The following is a 4,632-nucleotide window of genomic DNA, read 5'->3' on the forward strand; positions in this document are numbered from 1 at the left end:
AAGAGAGCTGTCTCCTGCTTTCTGTCTCCCAATTTCTCTGTCTGCTCTTCCCTTCTCAGCTTTTCATCTCCTTAGAGCTGCTTGGAATGAGTGCCTGTGAGACCAGTCCTAGCCAAGGGGCACCCATCCAAGGAACAAAGCTCCTTGAGAAATGTCTCCTTGCACACCATGTTATCCCCCTTTGCTCCCTACCATGGTGCTGATCCCATGGCTCTTAAATGAGATTGCTGTGCCCATATTTTTACTTTTTAGAACCCATGCAGTTCCTCCCTGCAGGACACAACCTGGTGGTGGTAGGTGCTGTACAGACATGACAGAGGAAAGTCCCACCATCAAGTGTTTCTGCAGGGTGAGAAGAGACGTGGAGGCACAGGGAGGTACAGCAACTTGCCCAGAGTTACCCAGTACATCCAGCTCTTTGATCTGCTTGGTCCCATGCTGTTCCCTCCCTAGATCCGTACCACATATCGGAGGCAACAGCAAAGCTCCAGGCTGGGAGCACTGCTTTCCTCTCCCTGGGAATGGCTTGGCAGGGAACCAGCACAAAGGTGGAGGTGAGGTGGTACCCTCATGGGGTTGTGATGGTCTATTGACTACTCTTGGCTGTAAAGAGACTCCAACATCACTGTTTTCATACCCAGGGGTTTAAGTTGTGGATCCAGTCCTTTCAAAACCATGAGACCTTATCATTCAAAAACCTCAGAGTTTAAAAGTAAAATAAGGACATTTTCATCATTTGCCTTTGGATCTGGAGCCCACGGGTCATAGTTCTGAGCTTTTCCCCAAAAAATCACAGTATATATTCTGCCCCTTGGTTAGAGAACACCAAGCATCTTCCTTGCCTGCTCCCTCCCACATACCCAGGAGACTTTTCAGGACCTGAAGTTTTTGAGCCCCTTAACTCTCTCTCCGCTTTCATTAAGTTTGGCCAGTGGGTTCAAGTTATGAGGGAATCAACAGGTAGACATATATATACTCATGCATAGCACCATTAAATACACCTTGTGTACTTAGAAAATGGGTCAGAAATAGAGATGTAAAAGGTTACTGCTACTTTTTTAAAGGATAAAACTGAATCTTCTTGGAGTGGAGGGAAGAGCTGGAAACACTTCATGTTTAGGAAAAACAGCCCAGGGGCTGGACTAGGAGTCACTGTGGAAAGAAGAAAGTACATTCAATAACCAAGCTCAGCTTAAGAAAAACCATAGAAAACAAACTGTGGGTGCCAGGAATTTGGGGAAAGGGCCAATAGCAGGAAAAGGGGAGAAAACAGCACTGAGAAACATTAAATTCAAGTTAAAACAGAGCAGTACATCTGAAGAACATAACAGGGAGGTGCATGTTACAACTGGCCAGGATGAAAAGAATAAAAAAAGAAGCAGAAGCATTCACAGCGTTAGAAGTAATGACAGGGAAATCAGATTTTCAAGCAGAGCTCAGACATGTCGGCTAAGCGGAGCCTTGTGAGCACTGCATGATGCTTAATCCAAAAGGAATCCCAAAAGCCAGTAACAATACCCACTTCAAGTCAGCAGATGCACTGTCTCACCTACACCCTTGGGGCACAGAAAAATACTGGTGTTTGGAGTTTGCCCTTTCCTGCATCCATCTAGTTCCTAACAGCTCCTCATGAGGCAGGAAAGACATTCAGCTGGGCCCAGCTAACAAAGGGGCTGAAGATCTGCTCACAAAAGCCTTGTGGCCAAATGTGGCTGAGACAGGAGTGCAGGTCGTTTTGATGTCCCTGATTTCCCTCCCCAAAATTAAATGTTTGGGTTCTCATCAATTCTCCTCCTGTGTTGCAGCACAATTATGCAAGTGGTGGCTGGGTGCTACTCTGTCCCCTCATGATCTGGTGCAGAGCAGAAAGACAGGGGAGCAACCAGGGTAACACCAGGACCAGGGGTTACCAGTCCTTGTCCCCAAGGACAAGCTATGGCCATGAGCCCAGACACACTGTCCACTCTTTGCCCGCAGCTGGAAACAGCCAGAGAAAGGGTTCAGGGCAAATTGTGAGAACCAGCCTCAGCTGGAAACATGAAGCTGATGAGGACAGGAGGTCAGTACCCTGTGTCTTGCAAGGTAGGATATTCCTCCACAGTAAAACCTCACTGCCTCCTGCTTCTGCTCAGTCCACAGTGCTGGGCAAACAGCCGGGCACAGCCATGTCCCACCCTTGGTGGCATGTTCACCCATCTTGTTGGTTCAGTTCATTCCCAGTGGGGCAGGATGGGGCAAGATTTGGCCCTTTGTTTCTCAATGTCGTCACAATCTGTGAGCTTGAAAGCAGTGAACTGTAAAAAATGAAGAGTTGACAATTAAATGCTCAAAATCTGCTAGGACTTTGTCCGGAGTGGGCTAAGCAAACAAGTACAGATGGAGTGACCTATGATCTGCACAGTTAAGGGTGTACTCTACAGTGCTTCATTTGTTTTAATCATATTAATTTACTACCCAGGTTTCTTGCTTAATTAGTCAGATGAAGAAGGAAAAGTGAATGCATAAAAGTAAGTCTCAACTTGTTCAGCTGGCTTATAACCTCCATTACTGAGAGGGGGGAGGTGTGTGGGTTTGATGTCTGAAGGTTTAATGAGCCTGTTCACATGGGGCAGAAAATGGTGAAGAACCTAACAAAAGGGAAAGCAGTTTTTCAATAGCTCTTGACCTCAGGGCCTCTTAGCCGTGACCACGGGGTGCTCTTGGAAGGATTATTTTGGATAAAGAAGGATGCAAGCCTTTGAGATGCTGCTGTGCATAGCACAGCATTTGCCTGCAGACCAGGAGCAAGGTTTCATTTAATTCCCAAACTGTTCCTCCAGGAACACAAGGAGATCACCAGGACCTGGCGTCTTTCACAGGAGAGCATCACCAGCCAGCTCCAGCAGGTTCCAGATTAATTTTTCTTCACGGGACATTGATCACTGTTGATCCTGAACACCATCTCTCATCTGCCTCCAGGCAACTAAAGAGGACCACAGGGAAGACAGAAAAAAAATCTTCCCTGGGTCAGCATTTTCAGACAGAAAACTGTTTTCAAGGATTTAATTCTGATGATAAGGCAGAGTTATATTTTCCACTTTGAAACCAAGCTTTTTCTAGCTTCTTGTTGTTGATCCCTCCATACTGTCAAATAGGAAAAGTAATTAAAAAAATGTGCTGCAAATGCCTCGATTTTCCTTTTTCCCTCCCCTCTGTTTCTTTCTACTGCTTTTAATTTTTGGACCAGCTCTATTATTGGATAATTGCATTGGCTAATCACATTTAAACAGTATTAGCAAGACCGAGTAATTACATTCAGAGCAATCAAGCTGAAAATATACAGAATCTGGTAGAAGTATTTCACAAGAGGCTGAACTGGGTAAATAAGAAGAGCTCTGTTAGTTTGTGTGCGGGTACATGCACATACCTAGGGCACACAGCTCTGACACAAACAGGGAAATACTGTATCCAGGACTCTGAGCCCTTTCCTTGGACCTAGGTTCTATGGAAAGCAAGTCTGACTGGCAGCAGGAGTTCTCCTAAATATACGCCCAGAGTTTCACAGCTTGTATTTCTGTATATATTTGGTGAAATTCAAGGTTCTGATAATTGAACTGTTGCAGCCAGTATGCAGCTGTCCTCTTGGCTCTCTTGTAGCCAGCAGGATCACAGCAATTCCCCTTTAGCCTTGTGTATATTCAGAAATAACTTCCTGGGAGCGTATCATCCTCCATAGGTGAAGCAGGTATCCAGCATGAAGGGGACAAGGGACAGTTTTGCCCAACCTCATGCTGCTGGCTCCTTCCTTTGCCCTCCCTGCAGCTGGTTACTCTACACAGTTTCCTCAAGATCTCAGGAAGGCTGGTGGGAAAAGTTACAGATTTTGGTGAAGGGTTTCGGGACAAACCTGGAGGTCCCCCAGCTGCATAGAGAGCCATGATGGAGCCCCTTACACATAGCATAGTTGTGCTCCTTGTCAGATCCCTACAGCACACATGCAGGAAGGGTCAATTCACCTTCCTAGCACTGTACTTTGGTCCTGGCAAGGAAATTAAATCCCTTCCTTTTCTGCTTTCAGGGAAGGGTTAACTGAGGAGCAGGCAGGAATTGTGTTTCAAAAACCCACTAGCAACTCCTCTGATTTAGCTAAAGCAATTTGCAGAGCCTGGGATGAAACCTGCACCAGTCTGCCTATTTACCCACCTGTCCTCTATCTCTCTCTCTCATCTGAAAGCAAGACACAAGTTTGTGAGTCACAAGCAGCTTAACTTGAGAAAAGCCAAAGCCACTTCTGAGAGGCTCTGGGTCATTAGTGAGACACTAGTCCTGCTGAAGCAAACCTCCCACCTGTCCCACTGAGGCATCCAACCAAGATAAAACGTGGCAAAATGCTTCTCATTAAATGACCCTCACAGAAATTGTTTCATAAAGATCGTCTTGTTGACGGTAAGTCCTTCAGGCCAGGGCTGTGAATCCTCCACAGTAACCATAATGTCCACCCTCTGTATGAAGAGGAGTGATGGAGAGCAAAGCTGGGTGGACAGGTCTGAGCCAAGGGCTTTAGCCTTGGAGCTTTTTGAGGGTTGAAGCCTGCGTGGGCACAGGACAGGCACAAGTCTGGGCGAAGCTGGACGTTTCCCAGCTGTGTAGGCA

The 4,632-nt window shown here is 46.4% G+C and overlaps 1 long non-coding RNA gene across 1 annotated transcript; it reads left to right on the forward strand.

Moving 5' to 3' along the window:
- The first annotated feature begins 2,444 nt into the window (after nt 1-2,444).
- On the forward strand, nt 2,445-3,163 carry LOC127382834 (uncharacterized). The gene is made up of 2 exons (XR_007889060.1): nt 2,445-2,507; nt 2,820-3,163. It is a non-coding gene; the product is annotated as an uncharacterized LOC127382834 (long non-coding RNA).
- Nucleotides 3,164-4,632: the final 1,469 nt, after the last annotated feature.

Source organism: Apus apus, chromosome 3 (assembly GCF_020740795.1).
Source record: "Apus apus isolate bApuApu2 chromosome 3, bApuApu2.pri.cur, whole genome shotgun sequence".
In the NCBI taxonomy this organism is placed as follows: Eukaryota; Metazoa; Chordata; class Aves; order Apodiformes; family Apodidae; genus Apus; species Apus apus.